General features: G+C 38.2%; 1 protein-coding gene across 3 annotated transcripts in view; it reads right to left on the bottom strand.

Moving 5' to 3' along the window:
- CFAP299 (cilia and flagella associated protein 299) overlaps positions 1-18,494 on the bottom strand; it is a gene marked incomplete at both ends in the record, with an annotated part of 432,657 nt that overhangs the window by 165,768 nt on the left and 248,395 nt on the right. The gene's annotated exons all lie outside the window — the stretch shown is intronic.

Genomic DNA, 18,494 nt, shown 5'->3' on the forward strand with positions numbered 1-18,494 from the left:
GAGAAATTACATAGGCATCACTCTCTAGCCTTGTTAGTCTGAAATAAAGGAAATTTTGATTCTACTCAATAAAAGACATAGATCTCCTTTTATACTTGTATTTATTCTGCCCTCCTATGTATATTTCCATTTTGATAAAATGTGCTGAGGGATAGCATTTATATTGGAAGCTTTAAATGTAACAAATATAATGGTGCTTTCTTCTCACAAACAGGACATAGGTTCAGGTTTAGTGCCAAGACCAGATGGAGATGTATCGGGTTGGAAGAGCTCACCCTTTAACAAAGGCATAGGTACTACATGCCACTTTACAACTTACTTTGCACTTTCATTTGGAGCTTCAATTAGATTCAAGTAATTTGCATAATACTATTACTTGTAGAAAATGCAAAGCCAGCTCACAAATGACACATATAACAATGGCTTGTTCAAAATAAACTCAATTCTAACCAGCAAGCCTAGCTGGATTCCAGAATTCTAGCTGAAAATACCTCTTTTCTTTTGATTTCAAGCACTTGGTTTATAATCATTCACATACTTAATGTAGAACAGTGTATAATTTATCCCGTAATCATATAATATACTACTTAAATATAAGAAACATGATTTTATTACTAATTGTTTTGCATATTCAATGCATAACTTCTTTATTAGTTCTGATTTCTGTCTTAGTTATTAGTTACTTAGTGTCTGTTAGTTGTGTGTGGGACAAAGATACAGACAGACAGACAGAGAAAAACACACACACACACACACACACACACACACTCACACACACACGGACAGACGGATGGAAGAACAGACAAACAGACACTGGTCCTGGAAAGACTTCTGAAACCCTAGGGCCCATTACTTTGTGCAATTGGGTCAAAGTTCCTAACCCTTTCCAAATAGTTCATAGCTGGGGACTAAGCAGATGTCAGTCCACAGAAGACATTTTCACCCAAAACACCACAGTTTCCTTTATTTTATTTATAAGATCCTTCCCATAAAAAAATGGCAACTCCAATTCTTCCTTTGTGCCTACCATGTCCTTCAGTGTCAAACACTAGTTATGACTGTTTTGTGCTCTTATTTAACAACAAAAACCCTCTCTTTGGAAATGCTGTTCAAATGCATCAAAAAACTGGAGTCACAAGGGAAGTTCATAATGTACACATAAAATATATATGCACTAAACTTTAAAGTTCCCTTTATCTCTAAGATTTCCTGGTTTTTCCTTAGAAAATGCTTAGGAGGCATCTAGTCACAACTGCCATGCATAAACGATTTCAATATACTTTTTTGAAAACATTTTTATTTTTATTCTTATTTGATACACTTGGTTATTTCTTTTCCATCCATCCATTCAAAAATATTGTTATCATTTGAATTTGCAGATCACTATTCTAGTGTTGTGTATTTTTTAAAAAAATAAGAGTTTGACACTTTCTTTCTATAGATAGAAAAAAAAGGCTTTCTTTCTATCTTGGTACATTTCCTGAACATAAGGAAGGAAAGAATGTTGAGCAAATCAGAGTATGTAAATTCCTTTTTAAGATTATTACAGTTGTTATAATATAGCAGGACACATGGGGTAAGTTATGACATAAATACAAACAGCTCAATGTCCAGCTGCCTTGGGGGAATCCGTATCCCCTGCCTCCCAGCAAGGGCTCCACAGGCTTTATAGCCCGTCCAGCATTCACTGGTGGTAGCATTGCTTTTCTCTTCTACCCTTCTCTGCTTTTCCATTTCAGAAAAGTTAAAAGCATTATCCACCTGCTTCAGATAAACGCAAGATTGTCTCACAAACAGATACTTCTTCCAAAACCAAATTAAATCGAAAGCAGAAAGGAGACACAGAGAACATTCAATTTCCTTTAGGCTCCTTGCCTAATTCAGCTTGGGCCCAGAGCCCGATTTCCATTGAACCTAGTCTAGTTTCTTTAAAGTCATGAATAAAAAGACTGTCTTGATCATCATGATCTCTCATTCTTATCTTCCTTATCATAGTCAGAAAACCCTTTCTTTGACTCTGGCCTAGTTTTGTGTGTGCAAGTTTGAGTGGTCTTGATTAGGTGACTCTTCACTGGGAAACTAAAACTGCATTACAATAAGACTGTATAATGTCTTCCATTTTTACTATCTGCTTGAATACAAGTTTGTGAAAACAGCTGTCTGTTCCAGTATTAAAGCATTTTCATTAAACAATTAACTATTGTTGGACTGTGAATGTGACTTTAATCTGGAATTGCTTGAGGGTGAACAGCCACTCAAACACCATCCTAGATCTATTAACGAAGGAAAATCCAATTCACCTGATTGATACTAGTAGCCTTTTAATCTAATGACAGCAATTTAGAAAAAAGCCTTTTTAAAGCTGAGTTAATTATTTGCCCCGAGAAGTGACACCATTCTAGCGAGGCCACATGCAAAATTGTTATGCCACTGAGGAGAATATGTATTCCCAAATGAAGTATTTTCAGAAATAAAATAGGCCTACCTCAGAACCTATCGTTCTAAACATATTTGTATGAAAATCCACTCTGTGCCCGCATTTTCTGTACATAGAGCCTACTGATATTTTAAGTGTTCTACTTATTAATAAATTACTATGTCCAGGAAGTACACCTGAAACTCAAGCTGATTAATTTACTTAAATATTTATAGCATTCCCTGATTTAGGACACAAGTCTTTAACTTTGTGGAAAGGTATTCTGGGAGCTTGTTTGCCCATGTTTAGAAATCTGCTAAATGGTTGCACAAAGATTCACCTCTGTCATCTATGATGGGATTTGTCTAGACTGATCTTGCTCAGGTCTTGTGCCAGTAACTGGAGGCAGTGTGAATTCATGAGTGTGACAGCCACTGAGACACCAGAGTTTTGAGCTTCACAGCATTCTTTCTTTGACCTTACATCTTTTTTTTGTATATTTTCTGCATTTACATTTCAGATGTTATTCCCTTTCCCCCTCAGCTACCATTCCCCTCACCCTCCACTTGCTTCCATGAAGGTGCTCCCTCTCCCAATCACCCTCTCCATCTCAGTGCCTTGGCATTCCCTTACATTGGGAAAATGTGCTTTCATTAGACCAAAGGCCTCTTCTCTCATTGATGCCAGACTTTGCTATCCTCTGCTACATATGCACATGGAGCCATAGATCTCTCCATGTGTGCTCAATGGTTAGTGTTTTAGTCACTGGGAGTTAGTGGAGGATTTGGTGGTTGATAATGTTGTTCTTCCCATGGGGTTGCAAACCCTTTCAGCTCCTTCAGTCCTTTCTCTAGCTCTTTCATTGGGGTCCCCATGTTCAGTCTGATGATTAGCTGCAAGCATCTTCCTCTGTATCTGTCTGACTCTGCACAGCTTCTGATGAGGCATCCATATCAGGCTCCTGACAGTAAGCACTTCTTGGCATTAGCAATAGTGACTGGGTTTGGTGGCTGCACATGGGGTGGATCCCCAGGTGAGGCAGTCTCTGGATGATCTTTTCTTTAATCCCTGCTCCTCTATTTGACATTGTATTTCCTCCCATTGAGTGTTTTGTTCTCCCTTCTAAGATAAACTGAGGCATTCACATTCTGACCTTTCTTCTTTTTGGTCCTCAAAAGATCTGTGGATTGTTTCTTGGAAATTCAGAGATTTTGGGGGGCAAGTATTCCCTTATGAGTGGGTATATACCAAGTGTGTTCTTTTGTGTCTGAGTTACCTTACTGAGGATGATAGTTTCTACTTCCATCCATTTGCCTATGGATTTCATGAAGTCATTGTAATAGCTGAGTAGTACTCCATTATGTAAATGTACCACAATTTCTGTATCCATTCCTCTGCTGAAGAACATCTGGGTTCTTTTCTGCTTCTGGATATTATAAATAAGGCTGCTATAAACATGGAGCATGTGTCCTTGTTATATGTTGGAGAAATTTCTGGGTATAAGCCCAGGAGTGGAATAGCTGGGTCTTCAGGTAGTAAGTACTATGCCCAATTTTCTGAGGAACTGACAGACTGATTTCCAGAGTGGTTGTACCTGCTTGTAATTCCACCAACAATGGAAGGGTGTTCCTTTTTCTCCATATCCTCACCAGTATCTGCTATCTCCTGAGTTTCTCCATCTTAGCTATTCTGACTGGTGTGAGGTAGAATCTCAGGGTTGTTTTGATTTCACTTTTCCTGATGACTAGGGATGCTGAGATTTCTTTAGGTGCTTCTCAGCCATTTTATATTCCTTAGTTGAGAATTCTATGTTTAGCTCTGTACTCCATTTTTAATAGGATTATTTGATTCTCTGGAGTCTAACTTCTTGAATTTTATATATATATATATATATATATATATATATATATATATATATATATATATATAATTATATTATAGGATATTAGCCCTCTATCAGATGTAGGATTGGTAAAGATCCTTTACCAATCTATTGGCTGCCTTTTTGTCTACTTGACAGTGTTTTTAGCCTTACAGAAACTTGGCAATTTCATGAGGTCATATTTGTCAATTTTTGATCTTAGAGCATAAGCCATAAGTTCTGTCTGCTCTCCTTCTGTGATGTTCCCTGAGTGTAATTTTTTGGGGAGGAGAGTAAAACATTGTGCTTGATTCAGGACCTAGAACTGTAAGAATAGTTCTGACTTTAGGAAGCACACTGGGGCTTGGGTATGGCTCAGTGGGAAAGTGCCTGAATTTTGTATAGGAAGCCTTTCACTGGACCCTAGTACCATATGAAATCAGACACAGTGGTAAACACCTATAATCCCAGCACTGAAAAGGCTAAGGGTAGAGGACGAGAAATTCAAGGTCATGTGTGATGACATAGGAAATTTGAGATCAGCCTTCATTACATGAGACCCTAGCTACATCAGAATCCCAATTAAGATAAGTTCTCAATAGGACAACAGACTGATTGTCTTAAAACACTATTTGGGTCTTTAAAAGTGACTAATCTGAGGAAGCAGGATAACTGAAGCAAGGAGGGAATCTACATGCAATCTTAGAAAGAAACCTTAAGGAACAGTAATAATGTATGAATTTCAGTAACTAAGAATTTATGTTTGGCTAATTAATTCTGATAAATGAACACAGCCAACAAAGATAACAGTAGCATAAAAAGTGAGTCTATCATGCATGTGAATGCTGTAATACTCATTCCCTGTATATCTAACTCACTTTCTGTGAACCTAATTCTATTCTAAAATTAAAAGTGCTATTGAAGAGGTAAAACAGAAGTCATTCTACAGGTTCCTGTACTGGAAACCTGAAAACACAGTCCTAAATTACAGTACAATATTTCTGACGAAGACTTCGTAAAATGAATGCCTTCTTCTTTGGTCAAGGCAAGTTTTTAAACCAAGATTTAACTCAGGTTATATTTCAGGTTCCGTCTGACCTTTTTACCCAAGCACATCATTATTTTCACACTTATGATCTAACACTGTAAGCCCACAGGTCACGATAAGATGAAGTGGGATATACATTAAATCCACTGATTTTGTTGCATGTAAGCTTTAAAAAATGTTGCCACCTTGTTAAATAAACATCAGCCTTTAAGTGTAAAATAGTAATTTTTTTTGTTTTGCCTTGCATTATTTTTAGCCTTGACTATAAACCATTCAAAACCTTCCCATGAGTATGCTGAGTGGCTTAAAAATACTCGAGATTTCAATGCAAGTCACAGGCACTGGAGCGACTCCCCAACTGAGGAGTAATGTGTATTGAGTCATGGGTAGACATGCTTCCTACCCCAATTAAGTAACCTTTACCTAGTAGCCCTGTTATGCATGGGTCAGGGACATAGGTTTATGTTCTTTTACTGAGAGTCAGTTTTTATACAATACAAATGTAATTACATTACTATAGTTTTTATTTATTTTAATTTTCTTTTACAAATTTAAGTTTTCTTCCAAGTGTATGTTCTATATTGAAAAAATTTCTTCTTCGGCTCTGATTTCCTACCTTTCCTCTATCTCCCTTAATCCTTCAAAAATGATCATGGAAATAATGTTACTGTATACTTGTACAGATAAATGGAAGTATCTAATCTTCAGTTTATATTAAAGTAAAAACGATAGACTCTTTGTGAAAAACTCACATCTGTAAAGAGTTGCAAACAGACTGAGCCAAATTTTCCTAGGAACATACTGAGACCATATTGACAATCTGGTAATAATCATATTTACTATAAACGATGAAAAAGACCGCTTGTGTTCTACACGCTGGCATGAAAAGCCCTTGGATACAATTGCTTTTATAGTTCTGACACGTGGCAAATTAAGTCATATTTTATAGATTTCCACTCTACTCATTCTTCAGTACCACTGTGCAGTTAAATTATATTCTCTCTGCCTCCCTCCCTCCCTCCTTCCCTTTATCCTTTTCTCCCTCCCTCCATCCTTCCCTTCATCCCTTTCTCCCTCCCTCCCTCTTTCACTCACTTCCTCCCTCACTCTTCCTCCCTCTCCCTGTCTCCCTCCTTCTTCCTTCCTACCTTCCTTCCTCCCTCTCTCCCTCTTTCCCTCACTTCCACCATCCCTCCTTCCCTCCCTCTTTCTCCCTCCCTCCCTTCCTCCCTTCCTCTGTCCCTCTTTCCCTCACTTCCTTGCTCTCTCTGCATCCCTCCCTTCTCTCCCTCTTTCTCCCTCTCCCTCTCTCCCTCCCTCACTGTCTCACTAGTTTGTTCTTGATCTCCTATGGCTCTGGCTGCCATCAGACTAGATATGCAGCCTAGGATGACTTTGAACTTTTCCTGTCTTCACCTCTGCAGTGCTGAAAATACAGACACACATACAGTTATATCAGTGTCTGGGATCAAAATCAGGGGCCTCAAGAATGCTGATTAAGCACTCTGCCAACATAGGTATGCAGAGCCCTAAATAATACTGAAATTACTTCTTTTAATTTTTTTTGAGAGTATAATACAATTACATCATTTACCCCTTTCCTTTTTCTTCCCTCCAAACCACCTCCAATAGAACCTTCTTTGTTCACTTTCAAATTAATGGCTTCATTTTGTAATTAACTGTTGATACCTCTCTCTCTCTCTCTCTCTCTCTCTCTCTCTCTCTCTCTCTCTCTCTCTCTCTCACAGACACACACACACACACACACACACACACACAAATGTATTTATAATGTACTTACAACATGTATAATGTGCATTATACTACTTGCATGTATAATGTCTGGGCTGGCCACTGTGTATTGGATAACTAATTGGTGTGCTCCTCTCTGGGAAAGACTTCTCTCACTCAGAATGCCTTACTTGTCTTCAGTTCTTTGCACATTGTTGAGGCCTCATGGTCTTGCCCTATCCACTCTAGCACACCTATATTTAAGACTCAAGCAACAAGAGGGAGCTCATTCTTGGTACCGTAAATCTATCCCAGGGCTGCTGAAGTCAGAAATCCTGGGGGACAACTTACAACAGCCACCTCACTAAATTATCATAATCTCTAACTACACTCTGAATATTTGTCCTCATACTCACAGACAAGTGTAATCTTCACCTCATCAAAAAAATTTCTCTTGGAAAGAACAGAGAGCACATACAGAAAACCACAACTACACAAAACTCACAGTTAGGGAGCACAGTAAGATACATCACAATAGAATTCCTACACCCAGGGTTTTAGGAACATGGTGCAAGAGAGGCTGCAGATGGAGTTAAGAGGATGGGGAATTTTTTATGAGACAGCATCTCACTGCAACTTCAGAAACTACACCTGTGGAGTCACTACATGAGTGCCCATACTTCAAGACCTTTACTCGGAATAGAAGAAGCTGGTTTGTGGAAACCAAATCATAGTAAAATGATGAAATGGTTATGAATTAGATAGAAGTGGACTCTAGATTAATTTACTATTATTTTGGGTTATAGCCATTTATCCACACATCAGTTCCATCATCAAGTGTATATCCTATTTTATAATAGATACAGATCAAGCCAGTAGGTAAGCACATCTGTGTATATAGGTTATATGTAAACAAGTTTATATGAAAAATAATGTGTAAATTTACATTTATTTAAAAAAGATAGGTGGGCAGTGATGTCTAAAACTTTCTACGCTATTACTTTTACTGTTGAAGAAGTTAGAGACACCTTCTTTCTTAACCAAGAACAGACTGGCATTTAACCTTTTCATTTCTTGAATCAATCAATCAAACAAACAAACAAACAAACAAACAAAATCTCCCAGAATAGCCTAGGCAGGCCTCAGATTTGAGCTCTGGTTGCTGAGTGTGCAGCCAAGCACCAACACAACACAGATAGTCTTAGTTGTCAAACTGATTGCTTTTAGGAATGTGTACAAATCAGTAAAGCAGATTTCTGAATGCGTGTCCATGAGGGTGTTTCTCCAGAGCCCTAAGGTATAAGGCTGTACTCTGGAAGCCCAGAGGAAATCAGAAGGAAAGAACAAACTCCTGTGAGATTATTTCTCTTTGCTGCCTGGCTGCTAGGAAGTAAGATCCCCTCTACAGGCCACATTACTAGATTAATGGGTGGGTTTCTAATCATTATAGGCTCAAGATGACCCAATAGGCTTCCCTTGGGGATGCTGGTGACAGCATTACCTTACTGAAGTCAGCTGTATTCACAAACTTAAATGCAGAGATAGTCATTTTTAAATTATAATGAAACTTTCACGCAGCAAATATTTATGTTTGAAAAAGGTTTTGTCATTGTTGCAAAAGATCTGTGAAAAGCTCTCAGGGAGGTGGTTTATTTATACTTGTGGTGTCAGAGGTTACCACCACTCAAATGAATCCATGGCTTTCAGGAAGAGATGAAGGAAGGAAAGATGTTGCTGAGGAAAGATGTTTACCTCAGGATATCCAGAAAACCCAATGGAGTAAAGAGAAGGAAACAACTAAGACAAAATCTTCAGACACTTGCCCACAGTAGTTCACTTTCTCACTGGGCTCCACATTCTACCATTCAACCACCTTCCAAGTCACCTTTCTATGACAATAAAGGGATTAAATTATCCACTGGGTTGAACTCCTCATGGTGAAGTCTTCTTTGAGAGTACCCTCACAGATAAACAAAGCATGCTGCCTTCATCTTCCAGGTGTCTCAATCTAATCAAGATTAACTATCACAATAAAGACTTCCTTTATGAACAGGAAATGAAAAGCCTATTGTTTCTCTAGACTTGTACCTTCCAAAATTAATATGCACTTTTTAATTGTGTGCTTTTATTCCAAATGTTCCCAAATAAAACACAATAGCCTGGTTTACTTTTAAGGGTGTTGTGTTCCTTCAGGTCTATTTGCTGAATAATGGGGTAGGGTGTAATCCTTGTTTAAAAATGTAACCAGCTCCCTGAACTTGAGAAATAAGGACTACTTAAACTAGGCCATCTACTAGAAACAGGGGTAGCTTTCTGCTGTTTGTTATTAGCCTATCTACCTCAGAATACTACAAGCCAAGTAATGCTTAGAAGATGGCTAAAATCTTTCTATACAAATAGCACATCCTTGTGTAATTCAAGTATATGTTTTCTGTATAAATATGTGTGTGTGTGTGTGTGTGTGTGTGAGTGTGTGTGTGTGTGTGTGCATGTGTAACTTGAAATAACATGTAAGATGAATAGTAAGTTCAGGTTGCAATATATGTAAGTGTTTAGAGCAGCCAAATAAACTATTACATCAACTTTCTAAATTTCCTAACATATCAACCTTTTATTTTATTTTATTGTTTTTTGGAAACAACATTGCCTACAAATATAGCTGGATTATTTTTTCTTACAAGAATGAATTTCCTATGTGAGTGGCATTTTCTATAGTATTTAATAGTGACTCTATTTCTAAGGTAAATTACCATTGCCTTGAACTTTCAAACACAGGTCATGGAAGCTGACACAGCAGGCCTTATAAAGCTCAAGAATAACAAAGGCCAAACAATGGAAGAGTCAGTCCTTCTTAGAAAAGAAAAAATAAGTGTATAGCACACTCTCAGAGTGTGGTACACCTAGACCTTAAATCATTAATAATCCAAGAGCTAGGAATATAGCCTTGTGGCAATTTCTGGTATTCAAAGATCATTATGTTTAATCTATACACACCAAGAAAACTCTGACTGTTTTCATGTTATGTTCTGTTCTACATGTACTTTATGCTAGTGGGATTTCAATGCATGCTATCAAACCTCTAAAAGAATTGCCAAAATGTTTTTTTTTAATCTGTACATGTATCTCTCTTCTTTAAATAAAGTTGTAAAAAAAAGGAAAAGAAAAGAAAAGAAATAAGACTTGGAGAATTTGAGCTGGATCTGACAATAAAAAAGAAAAAAAAAGAGCAACCTTTAACTTTTGATCTTTTCTGGTTTACATCTAGAACTGTTCTTCATATGTGAAGCTTTAAAATCTTTGAAATGACCTCATTGTTAGAAAAAAATTACCTTTTGATTATTGTTCATCATTAATAAAAGGTCTTCACTGCTCACCTACCCAAAAGCTACTTCTATCTTCATAATAGACTACAGCTACCATTTCAAAAATTGCTTTGCATTATCCTATGAGCTTGTAGTAGACTATAACCAGTAATCACTTCTGTATAAATATGTGATTAAATATAATAACTTTATTTGGCACTGTTTACCATCTCTAGAATTCCCTTTTTGAATCCATTGTTTCACTCCCTATTCTAGCAGAGACAATTAGGTATTTGCTAATATAGCTATACAAATGAGTCTCGTCATTCAATAAAAGTTTTTAAGTCACAAACAAATTTATAGGTTTTTAGTTTTGGTTTGATGTGGTAGATATATCACCAAATATTATAATATGGTAGATGCATACATATAGATAGACCTGAACTTTAAATATAAAATGTACGCTATCATCTTTCAAAATCATAGCCACGTCAAGATGATAAACACCTCTAGTTTCATTTTGAGTGGCAGTACACTTTGCATTAATTCATTTGTGTATATCTAGTTGTGGTAACAAAGCCACACAAACACTTCCATAGCTGTGGTCATCAGAAGTCACACATCAACACTAAATTTAATTTCAAGGCTTCAGTAGATGATAACTTTCTATGTAGCACTGCTATTGGCTTATTCTCCTAACCAACATCTGTTCAGCCTCATGTATTTCCAAAGCAAGGATTTCAGAGTAATGAGCTCCAAGTCGTGGGCCATCCACAACATTAAGTAGAACATAGAGCAGCAAATGTGAGGGCCCTAGAAAGCGTATAGAAGAAGACCTTCCTGCGGGAGATTGACCTTGAAGGTCAAGGAGGGGTTTGCCTGTAGAAAGCAAAGAAACTTTACAACCATTTGGGATAATTTCTTCTCTGCTTCTCTGATTTCACACGGAATGGTAAGAACCAAAGTGCATGCAATCAAGAGGCTTCCTTTGTAGTTTCCACAGAAGAGGCACTTAGGTGAGTTACCCCCTGACCAGCGGATGCCAGTGTTAACTGGATTTCCAGCCAAAAGTGAAGGCTTTTTAAAGCCTGAGGGGTGGAGGATAAAGCATGGTAAAAACCTAGTCTCCCTGTGCACCTGAGAGCAGTAGGCACAGCCCACAGCAGAGGGACATGATCCTCAAAGCTAACTCCCAGAGAGCCTATGGCTTGTCTCCAAGTAAACAGCAAGATTTACTAAGAAAAACCATGAAACTAAATCATTTCCTTCAAATATTCCACCCTTTCTGGAACATTTCCAATCAGATTGGTCCTTTTCCTGCTTAGAGTATCCACATTCAAAATACACAATTGTGTTTTTTCAACCTTGAGAAATCTCTGCACAGCATTTTATGGAGAACCGGCCTGGGAGGACTGAAGTTTGGGAATGTTTTAGAAACACAGCGGTCAGTCCATAGCATGCCATAAGCAGACAAAACGATAACCTGAAAATGTAATAGCTAGGGGATTATTCTCGAATCTAAAGCTTGCGGAATGAGCAAATGATGGATGGGAAGAAGCAAAGGAAGTGAGAAAACTCAGCCCGGCTGTGACTAACCCAGAAAACTGTAACTGCTTAATGCACAATCACTAATTATTTCATTGTGGTAAAATGGGAAATCTCCTTTCTCTTAGGAAATTGAGTTTGTCTACAGAGTTCAGCGAGCGAGCTGATGAGGGCAAGCAAGCAGATGGGGTTGGACTGCTAACAGAAGGGGATTACATGGAAACCAGCAAGGTAAGAAACAGCTGCACCTGCACCCATTAAAGCTCGGCCCCAATAGAAACTGGAACGCTGGGCTGTGTGCAATTTGAAGGTTAGTTTACAAGTCATTATGGAGTATTTCCGCATTCATGCCTTGCCTTTTATTGTCAGTGCGGGGGTGGGGGGGTGGCGGGGGAATTGCCAGCGGGCATTTTTCAAGTGCAGAAGAGCTGGTGACTTCCCTGTGCCTGTGTTTGTTTTGCCCCTACTTTTTCAGTTAAGGTTCATTTTAGCAGCAGGGAATTACCATAGCTGCGTACCATTTTCAATATGCAGTTTGGTTTGGAAGGAAAGCTCTCCTGAGGTTAAGAATAACTAAACAAACAAAAAAAGGAGTCACCTGCTGTCTTTACAGGGGTGTTGTTGGGGGGAGGGGGTCCCTTTTCCTTTCCCGAAAGGAAAGTAGGTGTCATCTTTGAACACATCTGTCAGTGGGTAGCAGCATATAGAATTAGCTTTTATGTAAACTCTATGTTGTTTGTTGGGCATTTACCAGGTACCATCAGATGGCCAAGTGACACTTGCTATAAAGAAGGTGCTGTCCAGGGTTCCATTTTCAGAAAGCCTTTGCAAAGGGCTTCATGAGTACAGATGTAGAGAACAGCGAACAGAGGCATCCTCAGAGTGGGCAGAGGTAAAGCAAGAATTTCTCCAGCCATTTTGATGTGGGTTTAAATGATGTCAGTCAACACAAAGCACGAAGTCTTGAAAAACATATATGAGTCAATTGCTCTAACCTCAACATTTGGGTTTAAAACAACATTTACAATGTCACATTTTCTGAATGAAGAATCAGATCCTGGCTTAAATATGTCTATTTAGCTACAAGTCTCTTCTTGAGTTGGGGTCTCTCTGTCTGCCCTTGCTGCAGTCAGCCAGGATAGACCAGGACTGAAGGAGCCACTGCCAAGTACACTAGAGATGCTCTGTCCCCAAAGCTGCCCATAACATGACCCCAAATTACCACTTAGAGTGAACTTCAAGAGTGCCAACAAGGAAACCATAGTCATTTTATGATCCAGTATCAAGACTGTTAAGACAATGATTTTCTACTATACATTTTTAGAAACAATTCACAGAATCTAGTATGGTAAAGAAATAGTATTACATATAGAGAAGGATATTCTACATAGGTAAGAATCATTGGGTGCTAATAAGAGAGTTTTCCTAGTGCAAGAGAATGACTTTACTTATAGATCAAGGTTAAGGTAATACCACCAAAACGAGTAATAAGCAACTGAGAAGCCATATGTAGCCATAATAGTACTAGAAAAGTCTTTCCCACACAGCACCAGAGATCCCCCACCCTTCCTATAGAGCAGAGCAGTGGCTTTATGAGGACAAGAAAATCTATAACAAGCTTTGAAGCTATATCAGGGCCTCAGAAATTTACTAAGAGTAAAAGTACAGGACACATTTACATTTCACTATTTTAATCTTTGTAAACTCCACCTATCCATTAGATGAAATAAAGCAACAATTAAATCTATCCACCCCCACCCCCACCAGACACACACACACAATGAAATACTGGCTTGGTTGAATGAGATTATGCTACCTCATCAATGATGAAAGGGAGGGGGGAGCTGAAAGCTGTGGTTTGTGTGTGGGATGCAGGGAGCTATTAGGCAGACCTTGTTTTAGACCTGGTGATCACTACTGCTGCCAAGTGAAAAGTGCATCCTTGAGCAGCTGGCACAAATCTCTAAGGCCAGGCACCACACCCTGCGCATCTCTCACACGGAAGGGCGTGGCAGATGCTGTAAAGAATGTGTTTTCTAGAGAACACACTGAGTCAACATGGAGAGAGTTTTACAAGAGCAGGTGGCAGAGACAGCTGTTTCTCCAAGTCCTTTGTTTCCGGACTCATGTACAGACTAAGATCTAGGCAGGTAAGATGGAGAGAGAAGAGAACTGAAAGATTCTTGAAAAGAAACGCCGAGTGCAGAGAGGTGACTGAAACAGCCTGTGGAAAAGGAAAGCGCTCAGCTTAGCACCCGAGCTCTCAGCCGTGTTGGTAAGACCGGTTGAGAATATGGCTGTCCATGTAAGGATGGACACTGGACATGTTTAGTGCTGAAGAGCTTAAATGGAAAATAACCAAATCGGCTCCCAATTTAACTTTCAATGTAAGTTAACCTACAGCGATCCTCTTCAGGCTTTTTATCCCTGACAAAATATATAGATTTCAGATTTTGCTTGGTTTTGGAAATTGTAAAAAATGTTAAAAGCTAAATTCTATTGACTTGTAAAAATCAATGCTCCAACCTTTGATAAAGGTGTTCTAAGTTTTGATACATGAAGATGGCAGTGATATTACTCTGTAACGATGCCGATTAAATAACAAGTTTTAACAGCAGCAATACTGAGTTCAGTTTTCATTCCAGTCTCAGTGTGGCACTTTTCAATGTTTAAGTTGTAATAAGTTTAGAGGAAAATCTGTGAAATTCATAGTTTCAGAATCAGAAATCATGTTGTGCTATCCACTTAATATATAAATTGATCTCAATTTTTCTTTGGCCACAAAATTAAAAACATCAACATATTCAGGAACTTGATTATACTTAATTTATGTCATGATTTTACATTCTCACATATTTTAATATTGCTTTCACTTTGTACTAATAGGGATAATGTCCTAGTGTTTCTCGCCAAATATTCTATTTGTTTTCTAGACTCACTTCTGAAAAAAAATTTTATTACAGAATTCTAAGATCAGAAATTCAGATGAAAAAAAACCATTTTTGTCCCAAATATAACAATGGAAAACAAATAAAATCTCTTAGTAACAACAGTCGTGTGTTCTGCTTATGGTAATAATTAATAGAATCCATTTAGTTTGTCCTTATAAGGTAATGACCCTATGCTTGATGTCCCTTTCCCCTAAAAGCCTCTTACAGGTTCTTTTCCCCTCACACAAGTAATATCGGCTCTCCGAACAGTGCGGTTCGGAGCCAGTGGTTCCAGTAAACAGGAAACGGTGGAATCAAGACCTGCATTCATTAGTTTTTTTCAAGTGTGCAATATTGTTGAGGGTCTTTGCATGGTGTGTTAAAGTACATATCCCTTAGCATGTGTTCAAACCGTCCCCACTGCAATCAGTCCATACCTTTAGAGGAGCAGAAGGAAACGCAGGATAGTGAATGACTTTACCAAGATACTCTGGTCACTCTTAAATAACAAAGTCATTTAAAAATGGCCAAGAAAAAAAACACCAAGAACATATATAGATGTCTTCATTAAATGACCCAAAATTCGGGACTCTGTTATAACTTACAAATGAGCTGAAATAAAAATATTTTTTCTAGAAAGGATAAATAGACTCCCTGTGACATTGAAAGGAAATATTTTTCTAAAGTATTTTCATGATACCTTGACTTATTTAGATTATTGGCCCCACTAGTGAAGAGCTGTTTGCTTTTAGTTGGGTTTTACTTAATTTACTGTCCATACTAGGAGAGGGGTAGAGAGCAAAACAAGGTTTTCTTCTGTGAACTGAGTTATAATGAAAGAAAACTGACACTAATCATGAAAAGTCTTTATTGATGAGTAAAGACTACTTTGTAAACAAATGCTTCTATCCCATTCATTAGATAATGTCTGCTGGGGATTGTGGTAATACTGTCAAAACATGATTCATGGCTTTGAAATATCAGATTTGGTTTAAATCAATCGCAAAGCCAATTACTTTATTTCACCAGTGGTGAGTAATACGGCAAGTCTCCACAATGTTTAAGTCACAGAAGGAATGGAAAATCAGAGGAAGACCATATGCTGGTGTTGTTCTGCTATGCTCGTGAAATGCCAAAAACATGACAAAAGAAGAAGGCTCAAAATACATTTCAGCGCTCACAAAGTACGGGAGAAAGTTCATTTTTACTTGATACGCTTTAATTTCCCTTTCCTTTCCACTTTCAACTTTATTATATTTTTAACTTATGTATATGGAGACATACATATATATGTATATGCATGTGTGTGAGTGTGTGTGTGTGTGTGAATGTGTGTGTGTGTGTATTCATTTGTATGAGCATGGTCACAGATGTATTGAAGTCAGAGGATAATCTCAGGGTCAATTCTTACAATTCTTACATTAGCTGAAGCATGTGCTGTCCCCACCCCCCCCTTTAGGATCACTAAGATTACAAATGTTCACTAGTTCACCCACCTCTGTGTGGATTAAGGGGAACTGACCTCAGGCCCTCACACGTGTATAGTAAGTGTTTATCTACTAGCTATCTTTCCAGTGCTTAAGTATATTTTAATAAGTATAAAATAAATATGCGACTTTTAATACTTTTTTCTTTCATTCAAAGAAAATAATTATGTACCAAATGCTTGTAAGCATTTGACAGGAGCAAACAAATTAAACAAAAACAAAGCCTATGAATACTGAAAAAGTGTGGGTAACTTTAAGATATAGGTCACAATTCTAAATGTGTCAGAGGGTAAGAATCTTAAGTTCTCACATGGGATAGTTTGAAAAGACTATTTTGCACCAATTCCTGAAAAGATGAAAGAAATAACAACCAAGGGATAAACATAATATAAACCCATCTGGCCAATGAGAAATGGAGAACAGGAGAAACCAGAAAAAAATCCATAAAACTGTTGAATACATAAAAGAGATTTTGAGCTTCATGTAACAGAGCAGAAAACAAGACCCAAGTGTCTTTTAAAGGGACACAGATTCATGGCACCAAAATCATGTAGATGATAAGAGTTGGGACCGTACTCTTAAAAAATAACATGAAAGACTGTGGAGAAATGGCTAGAGCTCCCCTCTCTGTCTCGCTCTCCCACAACGGACACAGTCAGCATGGCTGCTGCCCAGGAGCCAAATTTAAAATGAGAGACTGGAGGAGCTAAAGAAGGCTCAGCACTTAAGAACACTTGTTGCCCCCTGCATTCCTTTTGACAGAAACAATTGTGGGTCACAAATTTTATAGGTGGGTTGGTGTTCCTATTCCTCCACTGTCTAAGTACTAAAGGTGGTCTCCTCGGGTTTCATCTCCACACTATTGGGCACTTTTACACACTGAGAGCTGGGATCCTACCACATCTCAGGTCTCTGGGATATTCTAAAGGTTTCCCCTACTCCCCACTCCTAGCAGATGCATATTTCCATTCATTCATTCAACCCTCTGGGCTTCTCTCCTGTCTTCCTTAACATACCTGATCTTGCCCACCTTTGCCCTCCCTCTCCCATCTTCCACCCAGTTCCCTCCCTCCTGTCTCTATTAATTATTTTGTTCCCTCTTCTAACTGGGATTAAAGGATCCTGATCCTCACTTGACCTTCTTTCTTGCTTAACTTCTTGAGGGTCTGTGAAAGAAAATGAACCTAGTCCTTATGTCTTTATGTCCTAAGGGAGGGAATTGCCTGGGGAGCAGGTTCCCTATCAGAGGCCATGAAGGATAAACTCTGTCAAAAGGGATCTGGGGTAGGGCAACATTTGGGGTGTAAATAAGTAAAATAATTAATTAAGGCGGGTTTTGTTGCTGTTCTTTTAAAAGAGAACTTGTTGCTTTTGCCAAAGACCAAAGTTCAGTTCGCAGCACCACATGATGGCTCTGGACCAAGGACAACTGCAGTTTCATGGAAGTGGTCCCCCACTCCTGACCACTCTCTCCCCATTCGGAGATGCATGCACATGAGTCTTCCCGGGGTTATTCACGAGCTCACTAATACTACAAATGTTCTCTTCCTTTCGGTGCACTCTCTAGTATAATATCTTGTTAGTCTGCAAGTCCACTCCTCCCTTTTCTTCATTTTTACAGTTTTTTTTTACTTCAAATATAGTTTTATTGATAGAAATTCAATTTGGGCCATTTAAAATCTCTTCTAATTCACAGTTTACTATGCTGCCATATGCACAAATGGTTGAATATTTACAATTATAATGACTATTTTAATATGATTTGGAAACAAAGTCTATCACGGGAATAAAATTTAAGCTGGTTTTGTTCAATTTTTTCCTATTTACTTGAATCTCTTTTTGACAACATCATCCTATTGCTTCTCTTACGATAATTGACAAGACTGTGACTTTTTGTCTGTAGGGAGAGTGGGTATCATGATTTCATATGATCTTCATGAGCTTTTTCTTTGCTATTATTAAATCGCTTCAAAGTATAGACGTTAAAGTCCTGATTTTACCATTTGTTAGGCAGAGTCAGAACATTTATTCAGATCATTAATTTCCTCCACCTTTGAGGTAAAACTCAGAACTACCTGCTGCCCAGTGACTTAGGAAATGTTTGATGCAGGTTTGGTGACCCCTTGTTTGAGTATAGATTACTCCTTCACATTCTTTCAGGCTCCGCATTCCGA

Source organism: Micromys minutus (genome assembly GCF_963924665.1).
Source record: "Micromys minutus genome assembly, chromosome: 11".
Lineage (NCBI taxonomy): Eukaryota > Metazoa > Chordata > Mammalia > Rodentia > Muridae > Micromys > Micromys minutus.